General features: G+C 40.3%; 1 protein-coding gene across 3 annotated transcripts in view; it reads left to right on the forward strand.

Moving 5' to 3' along the window:
- Positions 1-12,111, forward strand: part of PDZRN4 (PDZ domain containing ring finger 4) — a 263,260-nt gene that overhangs the window by 125,647 nt on the left and 125,502 nt on the right. The window lies entirely within an intron of this gene.

Consider the following 12,111-nt stretch of genomic DNA (forward strand, 5'->3'; position numbering starts at 1 on the left):
AGATGCTTTGCTTGGGCTGCACTAGAGACAAGCTAGGGCACGTGACACTGAGGAGGGAACTGTACCTCCAAACTCTGTTGTATCTGTTCTGTCTGCAGCCTGAAGAGCCTTTGTGACTTTGGGAGAAAGCAAGTTGCTTTCCATCACGGAAACAGATTTAAATTGGGATGCTCACAACACTAATTTGGATTGCTCTTCTCTTCCAGTGATTCATGCAATAAGCTCAGTAATGAAAGATGTTGTTCGTGATTTCTGGCATTGGGGCACTATTCTATTCAAACCTACTTCAGCTGTGTGGTAGGCTGGTAAAGAAAAACCCAAAACCCCAAATCCAACATTTTGAATTAGTTTATGGTAATTAGTGATACTATACTGAAATAAATTACTATTTCTCATTTCTGTTTTTAGCAGTGGATTTCTTGTGCTGAGATAATTTTCAGCTGTTGTGTATTGGTTGGTGGAGTCAGTTGAATAGAAACAGGAGGAATAATTTGGGATGATCAGCTACTGCTAAACTGCTGCCTGCCTTAATATTTTTTAAGCTGCCAAAAGTTTAAGAAGCACCATGAAATACAAATTGGAAAAAAAAAACAAAACAAAACCTAAAAAACCTGTTGATGCTTGTGAATTTTACAGTCTCATTATATGATCTAATGAACTAAATGAGCACATGAGTAACAAAGTAATGGAGATATCTCAATGGAGGACATGAGGATTTAGTCCTAGCCAAACAAAAGCTACTTTAAGTCTCCTGATTGATCTAAATCTGCATAGATTGAGTCAAAAAAACCAAGCTAGATTTATATCTTGCCTTTCACCCCAGTGGCTTACAAACTGCCTTTCAGTCTGTGTAGGTGAACCAGTCACTCTCAAACTACTGCACTACAGCTGTTCTAGGGGGTTTGGTTTTATTATTTTTGGAGGGGAAAGTAAGCTTATCTCTATTCAAAAATCAGAGGCAAGTTTTCAGTGTTTGAAATAGAAAGATATTAACTTATTAAAAATAAGTGAATGTCGCTGTGACGTGAACATGCACCGATTATTCTCCAACGGTGACACAATGTGAATTTTTGCATTCCTGTATAACGGGCATGCCCAATTAGCTGCTTTCACTCACCATCACTTCATTTGCAATACTCATTTTTAACTTCTGTGTCAGAAGAGACACTTCTGTTCGTTTGACTCTTTCTCTCAGCCACAATTAATTTGACCATAGCTGTATTTACTTTCATTCTGTATTTTGCCCATGTTTTTCATTTCACTCAGTTCTCTTGCATATTTATGGGTTTGTTTTTTTTTTCTCTTCATGGTGTTTGGGACTTTCCCTGGTGTAATACTGGTTACTTATGACAGTAACAGGGAGTTTCAGTCCTTTTCTCAGTACAAATAAAGCTGTCACTTTAAAAAAAGTGGATAAAATCCTATGATACTTACTCACACTTCTTTTACTTGCCTTTTTTTTTGGTTTTCATGTCTTTTTGCCTTCATGCAGTTTTTTGATTGCATGATGTTCAGGCCAATTTCAAAATATTTTTCAGAGCTTTTTCACACCAGTGTCAAAAGTGGAGAAGGTGTGTGTGGGTCCAGCTCCTCCTGGCCCAGTACAAGCAGATCAGGCAGATGATTTCCTCCTGTTCCTTCCAGACTTTATGTCAGCACGTCCTCAAATCCTGTGATGAGGCTCCCCTAGATAAGCGAGAATGACAAAATGATAAGGCTTTATACTGTATATAGAATTAGAGCAGGTGTTCATCAGCTGTGCCATGGCTGACAGACTTCTTTGAATAGAAAGTCTGTCTCCACTTACAAATATTTGTTAATTTTTAATTCAATTAATTGCAAACAGTCATTTGATACAGGATGATACAATTTCTTATTTGTTTGTGTATGCATTCAGATATGTATCACCCTTTACGTCAGTACTTAGCAACTGCCATCTTTTAGGGAGATTGTTCTTCTACGAGGTTTTTCAAAGAAAAATTAAACCTGAAATAAATGCTTCCTTTTGCATGTGATGAAATACTGTCCCAGTTAGGTAAGACAGTATTTTCATTAAAAGGCTATCTAAATGTGGCAATTAGCTTGGGAAATCTACACACACACACACACAAAAAGTTTAATTTTGTTAAACTGAGTGAAAAAAAAGCTGAAGTCTGCATTCGGTAGCCTGAACCTAAAAATGGCCTTTTGGAAAAGATAATGCCAACAGCAGCTGACTGTGCCATTAATGGGGTTGGTTTGACTGCCTTTAGGACTGAAGTGACCTTTTCGGAAACTTTCAGGCAAGTATGTGAGTGCCTCCTCTAACTCCAGCAGCGTGTGCGTGTGTGTTATAGTTACCTTTACCTTTAAAACTTGCTGGAAACTAGCCATCTTGCCCATCTTGCCTAAGCAAAGGAAGATGGTTCAAGAGCTAATATACATATCGGAGCTTTGGTTCTTTCTGCAATCAAAGGGAGAAGAGAGGCTTGCAGTAAGAGTCGCACAAGAGGAAAATTAATCCGTTGAGTAGTTAACCAGGCCTTTTCTTTTAACAGAGCCCTGTGTTTGTAAGAGCTGGGTGTGATAGATCATTAAAGTACAACAGAAGGTACTGAGTAATAAAGAATTTGAAAAGATTAAAGAAATCCAATAATTCAGCAGTTTGCACATTAGTTACAAAATACGGGCAGTAAATGTTGAATGGATGAGTGACATTAAAAGCCCTCTTTATGGTCCAAAGTTAATTTGAATAACATTAATTTTCAGTTGACAAATCGTGTCTTTTTAGCGTTGGTAATCCAACCATTTATTAAACTGTAAAAGCAATGGTAATTAAGTATTACTGCCCAGGAATGCTAGTATGGTTAGTTACAGCGGGGACGGGTGTGGAATAACTCACAACATTAGGGAGAATACAAATGTTTGGTCTCCTAAGGAGGAAGGGAGGTGCTGCCCCGCAGTCCTTGCCAGCTGCAGCATCTTCTTCCTTGTCCTTTACCTGCTGAATCCTTTTGCAGTGGAGTGAGAGAGGGGTGCAGAGGTGGGGGGACAGGGGAACAAGGTGAGTGCTCCATCTTTTGCCTGCTGCTGAATGGAGCATAACAGAACTGCCAACGCCACTGACTCCCCTTTTCCATCATGAAAACAAAATATTTGGAGCACAGAGAGTGAAATCCTCCTGGGGCTGGAGGAAGGGGGAGGTGAAGGGAAGGATTTGCGGACACACGTGAGACTGTTGAAGGAGCCGCTGTGCCAGGATGCTGCTGGCCACGTGGCGAGTATGCGTTGTCTGAGCTGGCAGCACTGCTAATGCGTCTTTTCACCAAAATACTTGGGTTTAGTGCTGCGTTACTTGTCGTAGCTCTGAACCTGAGCCACAAAGCTCACATTTTTTCTGAAAAGTTCTCAGAAGTGTAGTATTTTTGTGATGAGTGGTCTTTTCAGGTGTCAGCTTTCTGGAGGAGTTTCAGGTCAGGGCTTGGTTGAATGCACAGGGAGTCCCATCCCTGAGGGTCCCTTGCACCCCCCGCATCCTGCAGCTTCTTCTCTGACCGCTGTGGCTGAGGGGAACAAGCATTTGTTTTGCTATCAACAAGCATATCAGCAGGAAAGACCATCCTCCTGCTTGTTTACGGGGACTTTTGTTCACTGAGCTGCTTGCTTTGACCCCAACCGTGATTCCTTAAACAGAAATAAAAATTCTGATGTCAACCTGGGTAGTAAAGAAACCTTTGTAACTGGCATTTATGTCTTCTCTTAACAGTTACCCATGGGCTTCATGTGCAGTTTAAAGTGTCAGGGATCAGTATTGTAATTTCCATCCTTTTTATGCTAGCGCAGAAGTCCCTGTTGCTCATTAAAATTCTCTGCTTGTCTGCTGCATATTTCTTATACCTCCACCTGTTATGTCACCCAGACTTCTGATAGAAACTTATTTGGATAATGTCTGCAAGCAAAGAATTTTCCCCGAAAAGGTTGAAGATGGAGACACTCTGTCAGGATCTGACAGGTGTAAATTTCTTAATGTAAGAGGAGTATATGAAAATACAAATCATCACTGAGATCCAGCCTGAAGCAGACTGAAAAGCTGTCATAAGCAATTTTCAAAAAGTATGAGTTATCTGGTTCTCTTCCAGGAGGAACAACTCCACAGGCATAAATTCGTGAATGGTACTTGACAATCTTAACAAGTCCTCCTCTCCCAGCGCCGAGCATGTGACAGAGATGGGATGTGCTCTCTTCTCCAGCTGTGGAGGAGCTGACATGATAATCAGGGGATGAATCCTGTTTTCCCGAACTTGAGGCATTCCTTCACTGAAGCAAATTTCAAGGAACTGATGAATTTGGCAGAGTTAGGCTATGCTGGAGCTGCTTATTTGTCAAAAGACATTTTATAGGTGTTCTTCATTTCCATTTACTGCGAGCAATGATAGGAAAGAAAATAGCAGATGCCTTGTGACAGGCACCTCGACTGTTTTTTATGCTCCTTGGTTTTGTACATTTTTACTTTCGTCATGTGGCAAGATCATTGCTAACTGGATGGGCCTATTCACTGGTGTATGGAAATGGACTTTAAGAAGGGTTGTGCATGATTGGCAAATCAGTTCTAATTGAATAAATGTCAAGGTCAAAACAAACAAGTGGTGAAGATGAGGAAGCCCTGGAGTGGTATCTGCTTCAAATCGTATTAAAGGCTGTTCAATATCAAAGTGTTTCAGGGGGACTATATGAAATTAAAGAGCAATGAAGTTGCTGCGGAGTTTGAAACCAGAAATATGTTTCCTCAACTGAAATTGAAAGCTGGTGATTACGAAATGTCCTGATTGTGGTGGCAAAATTAATTTCTCTCTTGCATGCGAGTGGGCTAGAGCAGATGGGGTGGCAGGTCTCTGACAGGTAGGAGGGCACGTGGCGGTCCCCTGCTTAGCACTCTGCACTAAGAGGGGGAACAGTGGAGTGCCACAGTGGCCTCGTGCCCCTCGCTCCGATCGCAGTGAACTGGACGCAATTAGCACGATGAACGTCTTATCATGGTGGCTGTGGACGTATATCTAATAACAAAAGCTTGTTTCAACAATCTATGTAATTGCAGTCCCGAATGCTAAAAAAGTACTGTGTAAAGATCTAGATTTTTGTTTCAGTCATCGTGAAACTTGCATGTAATTAGGCTACAGCAGACATTCAAAGTTTTTTCTTGTTCTCTTACCTCCCCATTAATTACCACTGATGACTGAGGCTCCCTTGTAAACTAGAAATGTAGGTGAATATAAAAATGTACAATGCAGAGCCCAACAAACTTCTTTTGTCAATGTGACTTGCTTTAAATTAGGTGTCATGTGCCACAGTATGTCAATAATTGCAGACTGTGTGTTTTTCAATGTCAAGTCTAAATATTATAAAATATCGATACAGCAATTGCCTTAAATCATTACAGAGAGAGGACAAGAGCAAACACGGATTTGTTTCAGGTAGAATATAAATTATCAGTTTAAAGAAATATTGGAGTGTGTTTACTGAGTTACCATTGTATTTGTTAAGCAACTAATTGTTGTGGTCTGATTTCAGAATCATTTAGGCGCTTGGAGATATTTGAAGTTCAGGAGGAACTGGTCAGGTACTTAAGAAACCTAGTGTGTGTTTCTGAACCTTTAAATGCCTAAACTTCTTGCAAAGGTTAGCCTTCCGATGTCCAAAGGGAGATTCTTTTTTTATGCCTCTATTCTCCAGGTTTTGTTTTGGATTCTGGAGGAGGTCATCTACTTAAAGTCACAATACCAAGATCAAATTATTTGAGCGCGAAGAGTATCAGCCAAGTAATGTTTCATTAGCAGTTGATGTTAACAATAAACCATGCTGCTGTCTTTGGGGCTTTTCCAGCCAAAGCAGAAGAGCTGCTTTGTATAATTTTGTTGCAATGGTCGCAAGTATGTGAAAAGACCCATCTGTTTCATGTGAATGAAATTGCTCATAAATCTGGTTTCTTGGGGTGCCGAGAGGACCAGTTCAACCTTGACTTAATTGTTTTTAGTTTATTTTTCTGTAGCCAGCTAATCATTTGGGTATCTGTGTCCATGTGAGAAAATGAGATGAGTTTTCAGGCATCCAATGGTCTGGCTTTAGGATTCTGTTTGACGTTATTTTTTATCTTTATGCAAAATGTTGACGATAAAGTGTCATCACTCAATTTCTGTATGGCTGTCAAGGCCAGGTAAGGTGCTGCAGAAGTAGAACGTGTCAGTTGTTATGAAAGTGTTGAATGCCTTGAAATGATTACTAAGTAATGCAAACGCCTGCACAACTCTGTAGTGATCCAGAATGCAAGAAACAAAACAGATGTGTAGGTGACCTATTTAAGGTATTTTTGCTGTATGCACTCCTATGTTCTGGTGCTCTGAAAGCAAACTGCCCTGGGGTGCCTTCTGAACCATCTGAGTGGCTTCTTACCTGCTTGTGAAGGACTATTAGGATTTGTTTTTCTTGTGCAGCATTTGCCATTGCGCGTTGTCATGAGCTTAGTTTCAAAAAATGTACCTGATGACAGGTATAAACTTGATTTTGAAAATCTTCTTGTCAGCACTCTGTGTGGCCCTGTAGCACAGTGAGGGAAAGCTGCTCGCGCCAGTGATGGTTTGTGAGGTTGGTCTCCCTTCTCTCATAGCAATGTTTGGCCTTCGTTAGTCAGAGTCTACTTGTTGCAAGTGCAATGTGGAGAGAAGATTGCCAAGTCTTAATAGTTTAGATATTATTATTATTTGAAGTAGTTTATATTTTCCAAGCTAGCTGTAAGCTGTTACACCTATCTTGTTCCTGTTTTCAGATATTTTCATGCCTAATTTGGTCACAAAGGAAAGCTCTGTTTGTTTATCAAATGTGTGAAAATGACTGCTGATCCTACTGTATCTTTTGAAGGTAATTTCTACCACTGTAACAAGCCAGAATCAAAATGGCTAATCAGTTATAAGCTAGTCCTCATTAACTTGCACTAAATTATTTTCATTTGGCAGATAAAATAGCCACTTTTCCACCCTTAATTAGAATTTGGTCTAATAGGATTGACAAGTCAAGCTGGGGGGAAAATGCCCTTCTTAATTGCTTTTAGAATGGAGTAATTTTTTTAACAGCAGATTGAATTTTCTATTTGTGTTATAGGAAAAATCTGCCTGGTGAGCAAATATATCCATTTGGGTTTTTTAAAGCTTGCTGGGATTGCCCATAGCAAAATAAGCTTAACTAGTGTCATCTTTAAACAAGTGTGTTTGTACAATATTGCACTGTACTAAGACTGGAATCAGGATTTTAAAATGGAAGGGTTTGAGGGAAGTAGCCTTTCATTTTCTTCATTCACTTTTCAGTGTCATCATCAAATGAGATCACTTTAAGTGACTTTCAGTGAACCGAAACAGGGATATTCCTTAGCATCCGTTTTCCCAACATAGCGGTGTAATTTTTTTTTCCACTTACAGCTTCAGGAACACACTGAATCTCTTTTGAAAGCTGTTCTCTATGCGTTTTTTCTCTACTAACTTGGCCAAGAATTATCAAATTACTATTTCCTTTCACATCCTTTAAAATCTTACTCCTAAAACCTTTGCCAAGCAGGGATAGTTGATGTGTATCCAGCCAGCTCCAGTAACATCCTTTGTGCTTCCTTTGGCCCATAAATAGCTGGACCCAGAAGTGCTCATCGGGACGGAAGCAGCATACTTCCTGCTACATGAACCCAAAGGGCAAATGTCAGAGAGTCTATAAATATTTGGAACAGTTTTCTATCAGGATACCCTACTGAGCAGCTTGCCTCTGTTTTGTTTAATTGTAGCTAAAAATACTGGAGCTGATCCCCTGCCTTCAGGGACACTGACTATGAGGTGCCTGAACTGATTGTGGTTAAAGGTACTGGTTAGGTCGATTCATTACATTAAGTTTTGTTTCAATGCTGTACTCTCTTAGACAATTTTTATAGCATAAATCAATAAAGCAATGACTGTTTCCCTGGAGATCTCACAAAAAAAGAAATATGCTTATACCAAAGCTTCACAGTTTTTGCACTTTTCCAATTTTCTTTTTCTTTAACCACAGTTTGAGTCCTTTATTCTGGCAAACAGTGTATAAAGACAGTATGAAAAACAAAACAAATGCCCTCTCCCTCAAAATATTGGTCTTGTCAACTCTTCATAGAGGCTTGCTTCCACTTTGAAGTCTTTCAGATATTTTTTCATATTATGAGAATTCATATTAAATAAATTCGGAAGAAGAATTGAAATCTTTAAGAAATAGTTGGCTGAAATGCTTATGGTAAGGTGGAGAACTCCTGTTTGTGTCTAGAACAAGATCAGTGCAGTCAGTGATAGCTTGTGCTTCTTGCTGTTACTCATCACTATACATCAATCCTAAAGTAGCCAAAGCTTTTTTGATTCTCATTCAAGAGAACGTACCCAGTCCCCGCATCCACTCTGTCCTTGGCCTCTTTGCTGACACTGCCAACAAGGTTATTGAATGAAGTGGTGTGATTTTAATGATGCAAACACCTGCCCAGTAGGAACTGGACTGGAACTACCAGCTTGTTTCAGATAGACCATTGAACAGCTGTCTCGTCGTAATAACGTTCAGTCACTACCAACTGGGGTTGAATTCTGCAGGTGAAGGGCTTCATAGCCATTACCTGTGCCTTGAACCATCTAGCCATTTAAATGTCTTCAGAAGGGACATGTTTTGAAAATCAAGTTGGGGAGAGGCTTTTGCCAAAAAATTTGTCATCTTTTCTTCCAATTAAAAATTCCATGCTTTTGATATTAGTTTTGTATTTGCACAAGAAATTTGAGAAAAGCCCAATGAATCCAAGTATGTGTATGCGCCAGGCATGTCCTCACAGTTACATCACGGTGGTGCTCAGAGGTGGTGTGGTATTATGCCGTTAGGTACATCCTTTTCAGCTTGGTCTTCACGTGTTTGAATGTCTTTCCGTTTAAGAAGAGTGCATTGACGTGGTGTCTTTGTTTCGTATAGATCCTGAATCTGCAGTTTTATAGTAGCTTTCTAGTCCCTATTGTGCATTTAACTTAGATTTGACAGAAACCACAGAATGGTTTTGTAATGGATATTATCTGTGCTCCTGGTCCCTGAAATGCCTTTTGGATGGGCTAATATCAGCAAAATTTTAGTGGGTAGTCAGGGAATTATATAGAAAACATGTAATTGGACTTCATGAGAAATTGTTGACTAATACCCTTCTGATGGTACCTTGGTATCGTCTATGGCTGAGTAATCTGTGTAAAGTGATTTGCATCACAGCCGAGTTAGCGTCAAGGGTATACTTTGGACAGAAGGCACACTTTAGAAATTAGGATCTCCGTTTTTTTTTTCCATGTGAAAATACACTACATATGCTCCCTGTTTTTCTCAGGGACTATCACACAGCCCTAAAACATTTACAGCTTTGCTTACGCTAGAAGGAGGGAATGAGAGTAGAGGAAATATGACAGTGGGGGCTGGTGGCTGCGTGAAGCTGCAGCTCTCCATGTGCTTTCAGTGCCTTGTTTATTGCTTCATGCAGCACAGCCTAGAATGAGGCTCATCAAGAGCCAACTCTAATTGAAGCTGTCCTATAAAAGTGCTGTTACGAGCAGATGTGGCTGTACCAGGAATATTTTTTTTTAATGAACTTAAAAATATTTTAAGACCTAAAATGTTTCTGGCCAGAAACAAAATTCTTGGCACAGACCAAGCATTTAAGGTTCATTGCAGAAACTTATCTCAATTTTCTCACTCCATTCCTAGTCCTCAGTTTCTCCTGGGGATCTCGTCATTACTTGCCCCCATTAAAAGGTTCTATTTGATGTGCTTTTCCATCTTGACATAAACCACACCTTTTGGGATAGATATTTATTGTAGATTGGAGGAAAAAAGTCTCTCATTTGCTAAAGATATCAGGGCATATTTGGGCACATTTTTAACTTATATGTTCACAATAGGGCCTTTTTCCAGCTTTCCCAGATGTACTTTTCCACCTTCAACCACCATAACTTGATGCCTGTTGAAAATACAGTTACATTTCATAACCTTTTCCCACCCACGTATCGCAACTCATATGGGCAGCATGGCACTCCTCCGCTCAGCATGGGCACGAAATACAGCAAAATTTATCGTGGCCTGTGCAAGGTGGAAAAAAGGTGGTTAACTGTGTAAGGTGAAGAGCAGTTACCAACCTGGGCAGCAAAGCTCAAGCACATGAGCCTTCCCGGCTGCAACTTCGTGGGACCTCACTGCAACCAGCTTCTAGGGCTGTCCTTCAGTAATTCCCTCTCCTGTCATTATCTTTCTGGGAAAATGACCAGTGAATTAAAACGTGGGCCAATCAGTTTAAGTGAAATAACCTGTTATTGCCCATAATTTTGGATTTACATTTAATTCTTTTTTTTCGATTGAAGCAGCTTTCTTTGGGAGTCAGAAACTTGAAAGAAAGGTGTTTTCTACAATGATCAGAAAAGTTGAGCAAATGTGACAGCACTTGGAGAAGGTGGGTAGCTGAGTTTTGTTTTAGGCTATTCAGGCTATGTCCTGCTAGTAGAAAAAGTACTTACAAAAGAAACAAGAGTCATGACTTGCAGGTGAAGGACTATAACTGAAAGAAAAGCTTAAGCGAGTATTCCAGAGGTGTAACACTTTTCTGTGCTTTGCTTTTTGTTTGATCTGAGCCTTTGCAACATCCCTGCGGTGTTATTTGATGTGGAGTTGGGGTTCTGGGCTCCTTAGAGAGTGTTGCTTGTGAATTCCTCCCTGGCGAGGAGGATGCCATGGTGCAGGAGCATGTGTGCTGCTCTGGTAAAAGGGAGAGCAACCATAACCATGCTTTGGACTGTGAAGCTACCCCGAATGAAGAAACCATTCTGTACCAAACCCCAATTTATTACAATTTAGAAAAAAAAAAAAAGTCAAAAAAAGAAGTTCAATGCATCCCTGCAATAGAAGTGACAGGTTGGCAAGAAACTATTTAACCTTTAGCTGTGCAAGGCAATGGCTGATCTGTGAGCATGGTTCCTCCTAGGCTTTCAGTTGTGCATCCTCATGCAGAGCTTGTGTTCCCATGGATTTGACACTGTCAGACCTATTACTTTATCTTATGGGGATCAACATTATCTTGGGCAAAAGCGTCATGCCGCACCACGGACAGAGTACTCTCCTGGAGGGCTGGTGGTGGTGCCATACCCTGGTTGGTGTTGGAGCAGCCAGCTGGAGGCATGGGCCAGGAAGGTGTTGAAGAGATGCTAGATAGAGCTTGGGAATATAAGGTAGGAAGCAAGGAGCTATTTTGTAGCTGAATTCTGAGCAAAGACTTCTTTGTCATAAGCCCTGTCAAACAGCCTCGTTGCTACGGCAACGCCGGCTAGATAACCCATTTGGGAAAATACTTGTAGGACCTAACACTCTATCATCTGTCATTCAATAATTTCATGTTCATAATAACTAGGAAATCAATGGCCATCCTCCGAGACAGTTTGCTGAAAGGGTAAGCGCACAGCTGCCAGCACGCAGCCCAGGCTCGGCTTGGCTTGTTGGGAGGCTCGTGCTGGCCATGGAGCATGGGGCACCGCTCGCTTGCGTGGACCCACTCAAAAAGTAAAGACAGGTTGAGGTTCGTGATCTAATTCAACTGTGTTGTTGACACCCATAAGAGAGAGAAGCAAATGGCATATCAAGCAGTTGTTATAGTGTGAGGAAACAAAGGTTTAGGTAGAATTATATTTCATATTTTAAAATACCGAGGGATACTATGTGCTCAAGTTATCACATGGCCAGCGTGAACAAATTCAGTAACTTAAAGGCATTTTTTTCTTATCTTGGCTTCCTAATTAAACTGCTTATCATCATAAAGGCTGTGTTACCTGCATGTTATGTAATGAATATAAAGCAATCACGGAACAGTAATTAAAATTCTTAAACATGCACCCGTTGACTTTACATACAATTAGTTTACTGCAGTGTGTCATTTATTAATAGTGCAAGTTTTCAGAACTGAACCCCTGGTTGGCTATGTAGGCAAAGATGTGTTTAGTAATTACTTTCGCAATGTTTATCTGTTTTGAAAAAATGCACTAATATATATCTCTGGAAAGAAATACTGTAAATAAAAAA

The sequence above is a fragment of the Tauraco erythrolophus genome, chromosome 4 (assembly GCF_009769465.1).
Source record: "Tauraco erythrolophus isolate bTauEry1 chromosome 4, bTauEry1.pri, whole genome shotgun sequence".
NCBI lineage: Eukaryota > Metazoa > Chordata > Aves > Musophagiformes > Musophagidae > Tauraco > Tauraco erythrolophus.